Raw genomic sequence first — 19,059 nt, forward strand, 5'->3', positions numbered from 1 at the left:
AGTAAGTTTATATAAACAATTGGAGTGAACAATGATAAAGTGATTATGGTCATGCATGTTTTCTTGTATCTTCTGTGGCAGTTTTCCTAGTTTGTAAAACTAGAATTGAAATTCATGAGTTGTAGTGAGATGAGCATATTTAACTTAACTAGATGATACCAAATTTCCTTCTAAAGTAGTTTTTACAATTTATACTACCTTCAGACTGGATGCTCCTGATGCTTTCCATCCTGGCCAGCATTTGGTATTGAGAGATACTTAAATTTTGTTGTTGTTGCCCATCTGATGAGTTATTTTCTTTTATGTTCCTCTGACTACCAGTGAATATGAGCATGTTTTCTTATGTTTATTGGACAAAAGAAAAAATGTTTCATATTTCTTTTGTGAATTCTCTGTTTACTTTATTTGCTTTGAGAATAGGATTGTTTATTATGTTGATTTGTAAGAGTGCTTTAAGTATGCTACATGCTAATTATGTAAAGGTTGTATGCATTTTAAATGGTTTTTCTCTCAGCAGGTGGGCTTATTTTTTTTTAATTTTTTATAACTTCTGTTGGTATGCACAAATAAACTTATAATTTTAATAAATTTTAAAATATCAAGAATTTCCTTTTCATTGTTTGTGCTTATTTAGCATCTTTTGTAAGAAACCATTCTATAAGGGTAAAAAGTTGACCTTTATAGACTTTTCCCCCCATATATTAAGTCTGTTTCACCCAGATTCATTTTTTGAATAGCAAATCCTTCTGTCATTGATTTTTTTTAAAAATTGAAACATAGTTGATCCACAATATTGTGTTAGTCTTTGATGTGCAGCAAAATGATTGTTTTACATATATAATGTATATATTTCATATAGATAATTATATAAAAAGAATATATATATAAATTATTTTTCATTGTACATTGTAAGATATTGAATAAAGTACCCTGCATTATACAGTAGGACCTTGTTATCTGTTTTACATATAGTAGCTTGTATCTGCTAATGCCAAATTTCTAATTCATCCCTCCTCCACTTTTCCCGTTGGTAATCCTAAGTTTGTTTTCTGCCTTAGTAGGTCTGTTTGTTTTATGAATAAGTTCGTTTGTACTGTACTTTAGATTCCACATGTAAGTGACATCATATGTTATTTGTCTTTTATTGTCTGAGTTACTTCACTTAGCATAATAATCTCTAGGTCTGTCCATGTTGCTGCAAATGGCATTATTTCATTCTTTTATATGACTGAGTAGTATTCCATTATGTATATATTAACTACATAAGAGCTTATTCCTGGGCTTTTTATTCTACTTCATTTGTTTATTATTCTATCCATGACCAATGTAACACTTTATGTCTGTGTGACCAAATATTCTGATTTTTGGAGGTCAACTTCCTCTCTTGTTCTTAAAAATAGATGTATTTTTGGCCATTTCAAATCTTCTACATAAATTAAAATTTTTTTCTGAAGCATTATTGCATTTTTATTGAAGTTGTATTTAACATATTTATTTACAGAGCAACTGGCCTCTTTATGATACTGCTTCAACCACAAACATAGTATATTCCTCTATTTTACTTACATTTTCCAATAATATTTCATAATTTTCTCCATGGAGTTCTCATAAACTTTTTATTTGGTCTCTTGTTAGGTACCTTATAGTTTTTGTTGCTATAGTGAATCAGATATTTTTTCCCTATTATTACTGTTATTTTTATTTTTGACTAGAATATAAGTTTCAAGAAGGCAGATATTTTTGCCTCTCTTGCTCATTCTTATATCCCAGTACCTAGAACAGAACCTAATACATAGTGTTTTCAAAATGTGTGGACATGCTAATATTGCATTTTCTAATGCACTATTTCTGCTTCACAGCGTGTCTGATGACTTTTGCACCAACCTGGATGAACTCAAATTGTATTTATGACACTATCCACTGAGTCTCTTGAGTTTTATATGGAAAAATGAAAAATTCTGAAGACATCCAGCTTATTTTGTTATTTATTTACTATTATTTATTAAAATTTAGGTATTTTATTATTAGAATTACTCATAGTTATGAAATATACATATAGATTTATATGTATAATTCAAAAATATATAAAATTCACTTTCATAATGAGATACTGTAGTAGATGTTTAAAAATTCTTCTTTAGTGCTATGAAAATTACCTTAAAGTATATAATATTTGGTTAAAAGAAAATTAAATTTCTGACTTTAAAGTTCTAATCTCATTGTATCAAAATGATGAAATAAAATGAGCATTGGAGAGGAATAATGTGCTTTGGTGCATTAACTTTGCCTTCTCTATATAATATTTTAAAATTTGTTTTTAAATGGAGGGCAATTGCATTACAATGCTGTGTTGGTTTCTGCAGTGCAGCAGTGTGAATCAGCCCTAAGCGTGCATATGGCTCCTCCCTCTGACTCTTCCTCCCCCTCTTCCAGGGTGTCACAGAGCGCTGAGCTGGGCTCCTTGTGTTGTACGGTGGTTTCCCACTAGCTATCTATTTTACATACGGTGATGTATGTGTTTAGTGCTATTTCCTCTATTTGCTTTACCCTCTCCTTCCCCTGCTGTGTCTGCAAGTCTGTTCTCTGTGTCTGCATCTCTGTTCCTGTCAGATAGCTTCATCAGTACCATTTCCCTAGATTCCATATACATGCATTAATGTTCAGTATTTCTTTTTCTCTTTCTGACTTAGATCACTTTTTTAACAGCTGCTGGGTTCATCTACCGCACTATGACTCACTATTCCTTTTTATGGAGGGGGTGATGGTTTAGTCGCTAAGTCGTGTCCGACTCTTGCGACCCCATAGACTGTAGCCTGCCAGGCGCCTCTGTCCATGGGATTCTCCAGGGAAGAGTACTGGAGTGAGTTGCCATTTCCTGCTCCAGGGGATCTTCCTGACCAAGGAATTTAACCCGGGTCACCTGCATTGCAGGCAGATTTTTTACCAACTCAGCTACAAGCAAAGCCCAGTTTTTATGGCTGAGTGTTATTCCACTGTATATATGCACCACAACTTTATCCATTCATCTGTTGATGGACATCTAGGTTCCTTCCAGGCCCTGATTATTGTAAATAGTGCTATAGTAAACTTTGGGATACATGAGTCTCTTTGAATTATGTTTTTCTCAGGTTATATCCCTCTAGTGGTATTGCTGGTCATATGGTAATTTTATTCCTAGTTTTTAAAGGCATCTCCATGCTGTTCTCCATGGAGGCTGTATCAATCTACATTCCCACCAACAGTGCAAGAGGGTTCCCTTTTCTCCACGTTCTTTCTAGTGATTACTGTTTGCAGATTTTTTGATGATGGCCATTCTGACTGGTGTGAGGTGATACCTCATTTTAGTTTTGATTGCCATTTCTTTAATAATGGGTGATATTGTATATTTTTTCATGCGTATATTGGTCTTCTATGGCAAAATGTCTCCTTAGGTTTTCTAAACATTTTTGTTGATTTTATAGTAAATCTAATTTACAATTTCTGTTCTTTGTTTGAAAACTTTTACCGGGTTGTTTTCATCCTACTTTCCAGCTATTCATGCAAACAAAGTTTTAAAAGTAGCTGTTTCTATCTTTTTTTTCTTTTAATCTTATTTATTCATTTTGATTTTTGTTACCTCTAATATCTGGATCTGTGCACCTCACTTTTTATCATACTACCTCCAGTTGGATTTGATCACTGGGAGTTCAGTCCCTGATTTTTTCTCTTCTAGACCTATTTACACAGAACATGATGTGATGATGCTCTAGCAGTCGTGGAGCAGAGGCTCTTGCTGATCCTCAGAGAAAGCAGTTTCACCACTTTTGCAATTTCTTGTGACCTTTGCTTTCATATATTTAAAGAATATATTTGTACCTTTATTTATTGTTATTGTCTAATCCCCTTATGGAAGATGAGGATTTAACTCATACAGAATTCTCTCCAGTTTAATTCTACCCTAAATTTTGGTATATTCAATATTTAGAAATATATTACTATGATTAATAATTATTATTCAGAGCTCAGTCAGATAGAAATTTATTACATTCCCCTTCTTATACAGATTTCAATTTATCCTGGAAGCAACAGTAACCTCATTTTGGGGGGAATATTTCTAGATATCTATCACTAGCTCACGAAGTCACATTTAGAATCAAACCCCTTACCTGCCAGAAACGCTCAGAGGACTCAAACAAACCTTGGGCACACTGGGACCCAGGGATCCACAGAGACTGAGCCAGAGCTGTGTTTGAGTGTCTCCTGCAAAGGTACGGGTCTGCAGTGGACTGCTGCAGGGGCAGCAGCTCTGGTGCAGCAGACCTGGGTATGGCATAAGCTCTCTTGGAGGAGGTCACCATTAACCCAGCTGCCAGAACTTACACAGGACTGGGAAATAGATTCTTGAAGGAAACAAACAGCATTTTGTGTGGACCAGGTACCAAGAGAAAGGAGCAGTGACCCCGCAAGACACTGACCCAGTGAGTGTCCAGGAGTCTTCAGCAGAGGCGTGGGTCAATGGTGGCCTGCTGCTGGGTCGGGGGCACTGAGTGCAGCAGTGAGCATGGGACCTTTTGAAGGAGGTCGCCATTATCTTGGAATGAAAACTGACCTTTTCCAGTCCTGTGGCCACTGCTGAGTTTTCCAAATTTGCTGATATATGAGTGCAGCACTTTCACAGCATCATCTTTTAGGATTTGAAATAGCTCAAATGGAATTCCATCACCTTCACTAGCTTTGTTCATAGTGATGCTTCCTAAGGCTCACTTGACTTTGCATTCCAGCATGACTGGCTCTAGGTGAGTGATCACACCATCGTGGTTATTTGGGTCATGAAGATCTTTTCTGTATACTTCCTCTGTGTATTCTTGCCACCTCTTAATATTTTCTGCTTCTGTTATGTCCACACCAATTCTTTCCTTTAATCTGCTCATCTTTGCATGAAATGTTCCCTTGGTCTCTGTAATTTTCTTGAAGAGATCTTTCCCATTCTATTGTTTTCCTCCATTTCTTTGCATTGATCACTGAGGAAGGCTTTCTTATCTCTCCTTGCTATTCTTTGGAGCTCTGCATTCAAATGGGTATATCTTTCCTTTTCTCTTTTGCCTTTCACTTCTTTTCTTTTCACAGCTATTTGTAAGGCCTCCTTGGACAATCTTTTTGCCTTTTTTTTTTCTTGGTGATAGTCTTGATCCCTGCCTCTTATAAAAAGTCATGAACCTCTGTCTATAGTTCTTCAGGCACTCTGTCTATCAGATCTAATCCCTTGAATATATTTGTCATTTCAACTGTATAATTATATGGAATTTGATTTAGGTCCTACTTGAATGGTCTGGTGGTTTTCCCTACTTTTTTCCATTTAAGTCTGAATTTGGCAATAAGGAGTTCATGATCTGAGCCACAGTCAGCTCTTGGTCTTGTTTTTGCTGACTGTGTAGAGCTTCTCCATCTCTGGCTGCAAAGAATATAACCAACCTGATTTTGGTGTTGACCATCTGGTGATGTCCATGTGTAGAGTCTTGTGCTGCTGGGAGAGGGTGTTTGCTATGATCAGTGCATTCTCAAGGCAAAATTCTGTTCGCCTTTGCCCTGCTTTGTTTTGTACTCCAAGGCCAAATTCGCCTGTTATTCCACGCATCTCTTGACTTCCTGGTTTTGCATTCCCCTATAATGAAAAAGGCATCTCTTTTTGGTATTAGTTCTAGGTCTTGTAGGTCTTCATAGAATGATTCAACTTCAGCTTCTTCAGCATTACTGGTTGGGGCATAGACTTGGAGTACTGTGATATTGAATGGTTTGCCTTGGAAACAAATAGAGATCGTTCTGTCATTTTTGAGATTGCATCCAAGTACTGCATTTCAGACTCTTTTGTTGACCATGATGGCTACTCTATTTCTTTCCCAAAGAAAGCAATGCCATAGAATGTTCAAGCTACCGCACAAGTGCACTCATTTCACATGCTAACAAAGTAATGCTCAAAATTCTCCATGTCAGGCTTCAACAGTACAGGAACTGTGAGCTTCCAGATGTTCAAGCTGGATTTAGAAAAGGCAGAGGCACAGAGATCAAATTGCCAATGTCCACTGGGTCATCAAAAAAGCAAGAGATTTCTGGAAAAACATCTACTTCTGCTTTATTGACTAGGCCAAAGCCTTTGACTATGTGGATCACAAAAAACTGTGGAAAATTCTTCAAGAGATGAGAATATTGGACCTCCTGATCTGCCTCCTGAGAAATCTGTATGCTGGTCAAGAAGCAACAGTTAGAATTGGACATGGAGCAACAGACTGGTTCCGAGTCGGGAAAGGTGTACCTCAAGGCTGTATATAGTCACCCTGCTTATTTAACTTACATGCAGAGTACATCATGAAAAATGCCAGGCTGGATGAAGCACACTCTGAAATCAAGATTGCTGGGAGAAATATCAATAACCTCAGATATGCAGATGACACCACCTTTATGGCAGAAAGTAAAGAAAACCTAAAGAGCCTCTTGATGAAAGTGAAAGAGGAGAGTGTAAAAGTTGGCTTAAAACTCAGCATTCAGAAAACTAAGATCATGGCATCCAGTCCCAAAACTTCATGGCAAATAGATGAGGAAGCAATTGAAACAGTGAGAGACTTTATTTTTGGGGGCTCCAAAATCACTTCAGATGGTACTTCAGCCATGAATTTAAAAGACACTTGCTCCTTGGAAGAAAAGTTATGACCAACCTAGACAGCATATTAAAAATCAGACACATTACTTTGCCAACAAAGTAATGTCTTTGCCAACAAAGGTCTGTCTCGTCAAGGCTATGGTTTTTCCTGTAGTCATGTATGGTTGTGATAGTTGGACTATAAAAAGATGAGTGGTGAAGAATTGATGCTTTTGAACTGTGGTGTTGGAGAAAACTCTTGAGAGTCCCTTGGACAGCAAGAAGATCCAACCAGTCAATCCTAAAGGAAACCAGTCCTGAATATTCATTGGACGGACTGATGCTGAATCTGAAACTCCAATATTTTTTCCAGCTGACTCAAAGAACTGAATCATTTGAAAAGACCCTGATGCTGGGAAAGATTGATGGTGGGAGGAGAAGGGGATGACAGAGGATGAGATGGTTGGATGGTATCACTGACTCAATGAACAAGTGTTTGAGTAAGCTCCGGGAGTTGGTGATGGACAGGGAACCCTGGCATGCTGCAGTCCATGGGGTCGCAAAGAGTCGGACATGACTGAGCGACTGAATTGATCACCATCTCTCTTGTGAACTCTCCCAAAACACTCTAGAATTCTCCTCAGTAGGTCAAAGCACCTGGAAATTTATCCAGACCATGCTTTCTCCTTTGCCTCCTGGCAATGTCTATTTCTTGCTTTGTTTTGATTGTCCTCCTTCCTTGCTACACCGTTGTCTTTTAGGAAATTCCTGTCATCATTTTCCTAGAAATCCCCTTTGTCTCTCTTGGGTTTTCAACCTCTTTTCTCCAGAATCTTACGGCTTCCTTTTTTCATGGTGGATTTCCCAGATTCAGTGGGATCTCAGTAAAAGAAAGAGTGTCTGTCCCACTCTGGAGGAACTGAACAAGATTTCTCAGAAAAAATGAACATTGACTTGGGTTTTAAGAAAGTGTAGGGATTTTCCAGAAAGGACTTTTCCATTTAGATAAAATAGTATATGTAATAACTCAAATATATATGTAAAGAATTTGAAAGTGAATCAGTGAGAAATTCAATAGATTTATTAGGTTCAAGGGCTTGGGAGGTAGAAATTGATTCTGTAGGGTTTGACTAAATTTTGAAGAGTAATATATAACATGCTAAAGATTTTGAGACTTCTTCTTAGAGATCATAGTGATCTGAAATAAGTTTTTAAGAGAAAGGACATATAATAAATACTTTCTAATGCATGTAATTCTGGGAGCACTAAGGAGAGTGGACCAGAGTAGAAGCAGGTGAGGCTATGGATAGCTAATAACCTTTCCCAGTTGAAGCCGTCTCATAACCCTATATAACTACAACACAGTATTAATGATATGAAGAGATTATTATCATCAATATCATGTTGTGTTTATGTAGGGTAATGAGACTAGTCAGGAAGATTATTAGCATCACCAGGAGTATATTGTCAAAGTATTCCCCATTTTTCCTCTTTTGGAGATTCCGATATATCTTCTCATAGGTGAAATTCAAGTATAAGGAATTTTATTCTTGTGATTTAGTTTTTCACTCTTCTTTTAGTAAGGTGTGTTATCTCCTTTCCGATAACAATTTTGGATGTGTGTTGTTTTATAATGACCCTCAGATGATTACATTCGCTTTGTACATTTGTTTTTCTCTTACAATAGATGTAGCAACACTAGTTCCAGAGAAGGGACACGCTCTTCAACTTCAAAGTATCTGTTTTACAGGCCATATTTATCACTCTGTAATGTAAATTATGATAGATTACCTGTATGAAATGGATTTGACCTGATTAAAGCCATCCAAAATATGTTTGAAGAAAAAAGTAAACTTGATTTTTTTCATTTAATTAAACCTAAAATCTCCAGTTAGATTTTAAATGTCTTTCAGTTGCTTGCTAATGTATTCTTGCAGTTAGATTGTACATACTTCCATCGTCATGTTCTGAGGATTGCTAAGCTTTGATATGTCACTGACATAAGCAAGTGTTATACTTATTTTAGTTGTAGAAAACAGCACCCTAGATTTCAACTGAATTTTCCAAGTGGGTAAAAGAGTTTGGAATAAAACTTTAAATTTTACCATCTGTTTTATCGTCTGAAAAACACCTTTGTAAGAAAGTAGCATTTTCCCCCAAACTCCTAAAATCTCTCTTCCTTGGGTGGCATACAAATAGAGAAGTGAATGAAAGCAATCTTTTTCACTAGTTATGTTTTTATAGGGTGGTGTCTTGTTTGTGAAGTAGTTTTCAGGATTAATTATTTAACCATGTCACCTTTTCTGGAAGCAAAGATGTAAAAATTTCCACAATACGAAAAAGTGAACTTGGTGACAGCATGAATTAAGACTTGATTTGAAGGGAGAGGGAAGTGAGCCAAGGGTGTTCTCATACAGAGTTTTGGGAAGCTGTTTTGATTCTGCTTATATCGCAAAATAAATCAGACCTAAATACCTTGATTCCTCAAGGTTAGTGTCTTTTATAAACTGTGTTAGGAACTCGTCCTTGATTGGTTTTACAGTTTTTAAGTTTAAATAGAACTATTCCTTTCAAAAAGAATACATTTACTGATCATTGGCAAATGCAACTATATTATTCCACCAAATTCATTCATTCGTTTAACAAATAGTGACTGAGCAGTTACTCTGTAGTAGGCAAGCCACTGTTTCGTTAGAGTAACATTAAAAGTACCTGTTGCTCTGGTGACTTAGAAGGATCAAACTACTGCTTTCAAGGATGTCTGCGAGACTCTACTTCTTTGAGGTTAAGAACATGATGGAATTGCTGAATACATAAAAATTATTTTTCAGTGTTAGTTTCTGGGTTGAATGAAGTGGAAATTTGGAGCATGTAACATCATATGTGTGTGTGTGTGTGTGTGTGTGTGTGTGTGTGTGTATTTTAGAGGGCTTCCTAGGTGGCCTAGTGGTAAAGAACCCACCTGCCAATGCAGGAGACATGAGAGACCTGGGTTTGATCCCTGGGTTGGGAAGCTCCCTTGGATGAAGGCATGGCAACCCACTCCAGTATTCTTGCTTGGAGAATCCCATGGACAGAGGAGCTTGGTGGGCTACAGTCCATGGGTAGCAAAGAGTTGGACATGACTGAAGCAACTTAGCACACACTCACACATGTATGTTAGAATTAAAATGTACATATTACATGAATATATCACTTAATATTTGGTTATCTGGTAAAAGCCTATAATTCTTTTTTAATATAAATTTATTTATTTTAATTGGAGGTTAATTACTTTACAATATTGTATTGGTTTTGCCATACATCAACATGAATTTGCCACAGGTATACACGTGTTTCCCATCCTGAACCCCCCTCCCTCCTCCCTCCCCGTACCATCCCTCTGGGTGGTCTCAGTGCACCAGCCCCAAGCATCCAGTATCATGCATAGTAAAAGTTTCCAGGTTATTTCTAGTTTAATTGTGCCTGGTAATAAATACATATGGTATTATTCTAGTCTTATTGTGTGTCCTCTTCCCCTTCCCTTTCAGCAAGAGAACACTGAAGACAGTGTTTCAATAAGGAAAAGTCTTTTCTTCTCTGAGTGTTGTTCCTTATAATGCTTTATCAAGAATATTTACTTTGCAGGTCTTCCTTTGCTAGAAATCTGTCACAATAATACAAATGATAATAATAACAATTGTTCTTTATTACCTACTTAATATGCACTGGACACCATGTAAAATCTTTGTGTATGTCATCCCAGGCAAATAGGCAAATAAATCAAAGCCCCAGGTGGCTCCGTTCTTTTCAGGTACACTCACCTGAGGACTTTTATTTTCTGTTGGCAATCTAGTTGTTGATTATTGTTTAATATAACATTTCAAGTCCTCCTTAGATTTTTTTCCCTCTTTTTCTATGTGAAGTAGGAGATTAAAGACAAACAAAAGATTCTAATATTGTTCTTTATTCCCTTAGATGACAGCTGCTTGTGAGCTCAGAGAGGATGTTCATGGGTATAAGTCAATTTAGTGTTTTCCTCTTCAGCGCCGTGACAGTGGGCCGGAGCGATGGTCCCCGTCCTCAGTAGGCAGAGCAGTGACCACACTGCTGCTGTGCCTCCCCTTTCCTGCCCTTGCTCTTTTGAGAGGTCTGGTTCCTTCAGGGCCCTGTTATTAGATTCGGTGCTGCATCCAGACTCGGAGGTCCTTTGCTTATTTCAGGTTTGAAAAGAGATGTTTGAATGGGGCTGCCTCTCTTCTTTCTATGAAAAGAAACAGGGCTAAAAGTTTTACAGAATCTGCTGTTTGAATGAATTTCATGATAAATGCATGTAACCAAGACCAGTATTGACATTGCCTTCTAGTTTTGGGACCTAATAAAATTTTAATCCTTCTCAGAAAATATGAAATTGCCATGTCAATAAATCTTGTCAAATGCCTAAGCAAGAAGTCAATATTTATTAAATAGACCCAAGAATAGAGCTTAGCCTTCTGTTATGTTCACTTTAAGACCTAATATGCTTACGTTACTCAGCCAGTATAAATGTTATTCATTAAATGTTCTTAAATAGGCATAATAGATTATATAGGAACATTAATATTATTAAATATAGCTGAGAGTTTTTCAGTTCATCCTAGAATTATACCCTCTTCAAAAAACTTTCTATCAGTATTAAAATTGTACCAAAATTCAGCATTCTCCAATAGTGCTCCTTCAACCTGGTGAATTGTAATCTTCTCTCTATTCACAGTTATTCTTTGTGTGTTTGTATGTGTGTGTGATGAGATATTTAAACTGAAGGGAATTAAAATGAAAGTTTTAATTACGTATCAAGATGCAATAGATGTGAAATTAGAAGCATGATGAAATAGTGTGCAATACTGGAAAGAAATGTGTCATGACCCTTGAAGTATACTTCACTCAAGTTTACCTGTGAGGGAGCAGAAGAGAAATAATTAGTGAAGAGATTTTTAGTTTAGCGATAGCTGCTGCCTTGTTCTGAGTCCCTTTCCCTGGAAAGCGGGTGGAATTCTAACTCCTTTGCTTCTTAAGAAGAGTATCTTGGCACAGGGCTAGATGAAGAGTTAAAGATGTCTGACCTAGAGCTGGTATTCTGGGCTTTGAGTCTGCCTGAAAGACAAGATTGGTTTGATGAACTGCAATGGGAGTTGATCCTGGAGAGTGCTGCTATGTTGGGATCAGCCCGTACTATGAGAATTTGTCCCATCAAGTTATACCGGAATGCTTCTCATGGATCTGGGGGCTTCCCAGGTGACACAGTGGTAAAGAGCCTACCTACCAGCGCAAGAGATGCAGGCGATGTGGGTTTGATCCCTGGGCTGGGAAGATTCTCTGGAGTGGGAAATGACAACCTGCTCTAGTCTCTTGCCTAAAAAATTCCATGGACAGAAGATCTTGGCAGATTACAGTCCATGGGGTCGCAAAAAGCTGGACATGACTGAACAGCATGCATGCTGTCTCATGGATCTGACTTGGGTCACTCAGGGGAGCAGACATGCAGTTTGTCTGGGGTCTTATCCAGGACCTCCTGGAGTGGTAGAGGGACCATTTCAGTAGGAAAGAACTAAAAGGTGACTGCCTAGAAGCTGAGGAAACAGTGGCAAGTAACCACATAGCATAGAGGTGCATCTGCCTGGTTGCAGGTTACATAGGAGAGAAGGGTCCTGCAAGATATCTTGGGCAAATTTTATGAAAGCATCACATGACACACAAAGGTTAATGTCCACCAGTCTCAGGGAGTGCAAAGTCAGCCTAAGATGGTGTTAGTTTCTTCACCCATCTGCTGACCAGAGGAGGGCTGCAAAAGGCGTTGCCCAGTTGGAAAAGCAGATTGTGAAAAAGGAGGAAAGCACCATCCCATTCTCTTCTTCTGGCTCTGAATCTGAACAGAGCAGAGGAAGGGGCGATCTTAGGTACCACTGATTATCATTGTTGCTGTTCAGTCACTAAGTCATGTCCGACTCTTTGCAACCCCATGAACTGCAGCAGGCCAGGCTTCTGTGTCCTGCACTATCTCCTGGACTTTTCTCAAATTCGTGTCCATTGAGTCGGTGATGCCATCCAACCATCTCATCCTCTGCCACCCCCTTTTCTTCTTGCCTTCAATCTTTCCCAGCATCAGGGTTTTTTCCAGGGGCTTGACTCTTTGCATCAGGTGGCCAAAGTATTGGAGCTTCAGCTTCAGCATCAGTCCTTCCAATGAATATTCATGGTTGATTTCCTTTAAGATTGGCTGGTTTGATCTCCTTACAGCCCAAGAGACTCTGAAGAGTCTTCTCTAGCCTGAGAATTTGAAAGCATCAATTCCTTGGTGCTCAGCCTTCTTTATGGTCTCACATCCATACATGACTACTGGAAAAATGATAGCTTTAACTATATGGACCTTTGTTGGCAAAGTGATATCTCTGCTTTTTAATACACTGTCCAAGTTTGTCATATCTTTCATTCCAAGGAGCAAGTGTCTTATAATTTTGTGACTGCAGTCACCATCCACAGTGATTTTGGACACCAAGAAAATAAAATCTGTCACTACTTCCACTTTTCCCAGTTCTCTTTGCCATGAAGTGATGGAGCTGGATGCCATGATCTTAGTTTTTTGAATGTTGAGTTTTAAGTCAGCTTTTTCACTCTCCTTTCATCGTCATCAAGAGACTCTTTAGTTCCTTTTCACTTTCTGCCACTAGGGTGGTATTATCTGCATATCTGAGGTTTTGATATTTCTCCTGGCAATATTTTTTTTTTAGTTTCTTTTTAATCAAATGAAAGATTTTTTTAAATTTACAGTGCTTTGCAATGTAAAGCACTGTAGTTTCACACACATGATTTCATGTAATCCCATAATAACCCTTTCCTCCTCCTACCCATACATTGCCCTTCCCCCTTTCCCCTCCCCCAAAATCAAATAGTTGAAAAGGAAAAGGAGGAATCAGGACACTGCACATCATAAAGGGTTCTGAAGAGCTGCCTCTTCTCTTCATAAACCGTGTTCACAGTCTCATCTCTTACGGATCCCTGTTTAACTTGGCCCCAGCTCTGGCCAGACAGCAGGACTCTTAAAGGGGTCATTAAAATGGCATATCTGCATCGTGAAAGGATTGACTTATAAACCATTGTCTAATATCTGTCTTTCCAGCCAGACTTGAACTCCAGTGGATCCGAGCTTGCCTTCAGGGAGCAAGTGAATAGTTGAGCATGGTGCCCGGCTCACTATAGCCTCTTCATGAAGAACAAAGAGCACAGTGGTTGGTATTTGTGTCTTCATATTTCCCCAGAGTGTTTTTCCACTACTGCCACTGAACCATTTGTTAATTACTAAGCAGTAACCTTGCATCTGAAGCTGTCTCCTGGCAATCTTGATTCCAGCTTGTGATTCATCCAGCCTGGCATTTCACATGATGTACTCTGCATATAAGTTAAATAAGCAGGATGACAATGGCACCCCACTCCAGTACTCTTGCCTGGAAAATGCCATGGACGGAGGAGCCTGATAGGCTGCAGTCCATGGGGTCGCTAAGAGTCAGACACAACTGAGCAACTTCATTTCACTTTTCACTTTCACGCATTGGAGAAGGAAATGGCAAGCCACTCCAGTGTTCTTGCCTGGAGAATCCCAGGGATGGGGGAGCCTGGTGGGCTGCCGTCTATGGGGTCGCACAGAGTCGGACACGACTGAAGTGACTTAGTGGTAGCAGCAGCAAGCAGGGTGACAATATACACCTTGACGTACTCCTTTCCCAATTTTGAACCAATCTGTTGTTCCATGTCCAGTTCTAAATATTGTTTCTTGTCCTGCATTCAGGTTTCTCGAGAGACAGGTAATATGGTCTGGTACTCCCATCTCTTTAAGAATTTTCCAATTTGTTGTGATCCACACAGTCAAAAGCTCCAGCATAGTTGCAGCAGAAGTAGATTTTTTTTTTTTGGAATTATCTTCCTTTTTCTTTTATCCAGTGGATGTGGGCAGTTGGATCTCTGATTCCTCTGCTTTTTCTAAATCCAGTTTGTATATCTGTAAGTTCTTGGTTCATATACTAATGAAGCCTAGCTTGAAGAATTTTGAGCATTACCTTTCCAGCATGTGAAATGAGTACATTTGTGCTCATTTAAATGAGTTTGAACATTCTTTGGCATTGCCCTTTGGGATTGAAATGAAAACTGACCTTTTCTAGTACAGTGGTCACTGCTGAGTTTTCCAAATCTGCTGGCATATTGAGTGCAGTACTTTAACAGCACAATTATTTAGGATTTTGAAATAGTTCAGCTGGAATTCCATTACCTCCACTTACTTTTTTGGTAGTGATTCTTCCTAGGGCCCACTTGACTTCACACTCCAGAATGTCTGGCTGTAGGTGAATGACCACACTATTGTGGTTATCTGGGTCATTAAGAGCTTTTTTGTATAGTTCTTCTGTGCATTCTTGCACCTCTTATTAATCTCTTCTGCCTTTATTAGGTCTTTGCCTTTTTTTGTCCTTTATTGCTGTCATCTTTGCATGAAATTTTCCCTTGAAGAGATGTCTAGTCTTTCTCATTTTGTCTTTCCCTCTATTTCTTTGCATTGTTCACTTAAGAAGGCTTTCTCATTTCTCCTCCATGTTCTGTGAAACTCTGCGTTCAGTTGGGTATACCTTTTCCTTTCTCCTTTGCCTTTATTTCTCTTGTTTTCTCAGCTATTTGTAATACCTCCTCAGGCAACCACTTTGCCTTTATGCATTTCTTTTCCTTGGGGATGGTTTTGGTCACCACCTCCTGGACAAAGTTACAAACCTCTTTCCATAGTTCTTCAGGCACTCTATCTATCAGATCTAATCCCTTGAATCTATTTGTCACCTCCACTGTAAGGGATTTGATTTAGGTCATACCTGAATGGTCTACTGGTTTTCCCTACTTTATTCAGTTTACACCTGAATTTTTCATTAAAGACCTCATGATCTGACAATTGATGAATACCTTGGAACTGACCTTCTGTTTTCTGAACTGAGACTCATTGAGATTGTTTGCAACTGTAGAACTGTTCATTACTTAAAGGAGAGCTGAAAACTCAAGGAGTCTGCTATAGTTACATCCAAGAACAGGCAACATTACCTACCTTGAGTATATCTTAAAAGGGAAGAAGAAGGAATAGATAAAGTAAGCATGGCAAAAGATAACTACTGAATTTTAGTGATATGGGGGTTCACTGTACTTCTTTCCCTACTTTTATGTGTATTCAAAATGTTTAAAAATATTTTAAAAAATAAAATGCTGATAGGAAACAAAATGATAGATTGCACTTTTATTTTTACCTATATGTTCAATATAGTTCCCTGGTAGCCCAGACAGTAAATCGTCTGCCTACAATGCGGGAGACCTGGGTTCGATCCCTGGATCAGGAAGATCCTCTGGAGAAGGAAATGGCAACCCACTCCAGTACTCTTGCCTGGAAAATCCAGTGGATGGAGGAGCATGGTGGGCTACAGCAAAGAGTCAGGCATGACTGAGCGACTTCACTTCCACTTTTCACTTTTTCGTATGTTCAATATGTACATATGATAAAATTTATATGTATTTTTATATATCATAAATCCAATTTAAATTAAACTTGCAGTAGAATCAAATAATTAACTTTCTACTAGCAAAATGCTGGTAGAAATGTGAAGAAATGAGGAGTAAGAGCTGTATATTTATTAGAATCATCAAGCTTTCCTTTATCAGAATTTTAGTTGGGTACTTTGTTTTCTTTACAGTCTATGAGTCATTATCAAAGTGTGTAATTAATTCACACTTATTAAGAGTCTATTTTATGAAAAACACTTAACTACTCTTTCCACAAAACAAAATTTGAATATGACATGGATTTTAAAAAACATGTGATTAAGTGTTTTGGTAACACTGAAGAAGGAAAGGCTAATTCAGATTGGATTATCCTTCTTTGTCAAGGAAAGGGAACATTTGAGTTTGGCCATGAAAGATGGATAGCTTCTCCAAGGTCTCAAATGGGCCAGAGTGTATGGTGTTACAGCCAGACACTTTAGACAAATATATAGACACTTTATTCAAAATTGCCAAGATAGAAATAGTCAAAGGAAGATGTGTTGGGTAAATGATATATCTGGCCTGATTGGAGTTCAGAGATTTAGATTTAGAGGCTATTGCTAGAAACTAAGTTGGAATAAATTTCCAAGGGATTTGTATGCCTTGATATGAAGTTTAGGCTTTTATTTTGAGGATGGGCTTCTCAGGTGGCTCAGTGGTAAAGAATCTGTCTGCCAGTGCAGGAGACAGGAGGCATAGGTTAGGTTCTTTGGTCTGTGAAGATCCCCTGAAGTAGGAAATGGCAACCCACTCCAATATTCTTGCTTGAAAAATCCCATGGTATAGGATCCTGGTGGGCTACAGTCCAGGGGGTCGCAGAGAGTCGGACATGACTTAAAGACTGAATACACACACACTCACATTTGAGGAGACTGAGGGACATAGATGTTGATTTGAACATAAAAATGATATTATATCTTAGTTCATTGTGGCAGCTAAAATGGAATACCATAGACTGGGTGGTTTATAAACAATAGAAATGTATTTCTCACAGTTCTAAAAGCTGGAAGTCCAAGATCAGGAAGGCAGTAGATTTGATGTCTGGTGAGAGCCCACTTCCTAGTTCACAGATGGCCATCTTTTTGCCGTGTCCTCACATGATGGAAAAGGAAAAGAGTTTTCTAGGCCTCTTTTCTAAGGGCACCAATCCCATTTGTGAGGTGGATCTCCCCCAAACCCTACCTCCAGATACCATCACCTTATGAAATAGTTTTTAATGTGAATTTAGGAGGGACATAATCTGTAGCAGATGCATTCAATACAAAGCATTCTCAAACTTTAATCAAGCCTCAGTGGTAAAGTGTACTAGAAAGGAGAGAGATTTTTACGAGGATAGTTGAGGGGTTCTTTTATATCTCAACCGAGAAATACCAAATGTGGTTGCTTTAAGAATAAATGGAGAAGATAGAAGAGACATAAAAACCACACTACCATTGTCATTTTGGGGGTAGTTAATGATTGGATATTATTTGGAGAGAACCAGCTCATTTAAAAATAACTCCACTTTTTAGGCGGAGTAATTTCTACTCAGATTGATGGTTGAAAATATATACAAAAACACTCCAGTAGCACCATAAAGCACCAGTTCTAACAAGATGGAAAAATTGAAAATTTCTGTTGAACCACATAGACAATTTTTATCTTTCATTATTTTTGAAATTACTGTGATCTAGAAAGAGGAAAAAAATGCACATTAAATTATTTCAGTAAGAAGCATAGCTAAGATGGTAGTTGTGAGTTTGTACTCCTTCCTGATTGAAAATAAAAGTTGCAGTAAGTAGAAATTGCTGTGTGAAGTTTAGGTATACACTGGCAGATACAGCAGTGCTGTGTGGGCTGTGCTCAGTCACTTCAGTCTGACCCTTTGTGATGTTAGTGACTATAGCCCTCCAGGCTCCTCAGTCCATGGGATTCTCCAGGCAAGAATATTGGAGTGAGCTGCCATGCCCTCCTCCAGGGGCTCTTGCAGACCCAGGGACTGAACCCATTGTCTCCTGCAACTCTTGCATTGCAGGCAAATTCTTTACCACTGAGTCACCAGGGAAGCTCTGATATAATGGTATTATATTATAAAATAAATAATAAAATGGGAAGTATAATACTTAGGAGTAAATTGTAAGAATGGGTAGAACTACACATTTAAGTGTTGGCAATTTTATTACGTTATCTTGATGATATTATTAAGGATTAATAAGCTACTTCAGGATAAAACTTATTTCTGTAAGAAAAAAACCCCATACTAACATAGATTTGGATAATGACACTTTTCTTTAATAGTTTCCTTTTAATTGGAGGTAAACTTGTTAAAGATTGATTAGCTCTGGAAATGCTTGATATTGATGTTTTCTTCTGGGATATATACATCATGTATTTTGTGAGATGTATATGAATAGTAATTGATGACCCAGAAAGATTTGTTTTAATTTATATCTTTCATTCATATATAAATTAAAAAAATTCTATAGAACTTCTTCTTATTTTTCTTTTCTCCCATGAGCTCATTTTGCACTAATCCCAGGGCTATGATAATGATTTTCATTTTTCCCCAACATTCGCAATGCAATCAAATTCCAAAGTCATTCCAAATGAGATTCAGTGAACCTGGCATCAGTGGGAACATAGTTTTAATATATTTTGGTTACTATGAGTGAACTGGTATAAAAGGATAATATGGAATATTGATTGGCAGGATAAGAGATCTTTTTTTTTTTTTCCAGTCGGTTTATGTTCCAAATGTGATGGGTTTATTTTACTCTGATGTGAAACCAAAGATTCTACTACCGTACAGAGACCAATATATTACAAGGTCATGAAACAGTGGTGTGGGACATGCAGGATGCGACGGATAAGAGATCAAAATCAGAGGGGTC

The 19,059-nt window shown here is 38.0% G+C and overlaps 1 long non-coding RNA gene across 4 annotated transcripts in view; it reads left to right on the forward strand.

Moving 5' to 3' along the window:
- LOC138441536 (uncharacterized) overlaps window positions 1-19,059 on the forward strand; it is a 151,266-nt gene that overhangs the window by 98,972 nt on the left and 33,235 nt on the right. For 3 of the 4 annotated variants that reach the window (XR_011257390.1, XR_011257389.1, XR_011257387.1), the window contains one exon: window positions 13,749-13,857. The exons of the other annotated variant lie outside the window; for it this stretch is intronic. This is a non-coding gene — a long non-coding RNA (uncharacterized lncRNA). The remainder of the gene's footprint in view (window positions 1-13,748; window positions 13,858-19,059) is intronic. 4 annotated transcript variants of the gene reach the window in all.

The sequence above is a fragment of the Ovis canadensis genome, chromosome 5 (genome assembly GCF_042477335.2).
Source record: "Ovis canadensis isolate MfBH-ARS-UI-01 breed Bighorn chromosome 5, ARS-UI_OviCan_v2, whole genome shotgun sequence".
In the NCBI taxonomy this organism is placed as follows: domain Eukaryota; kingdom Metazoa; phylum Chordata; class Mammalia; order Artiodactyla; family Bovidae; genus Ovis; species Ovis canadensis.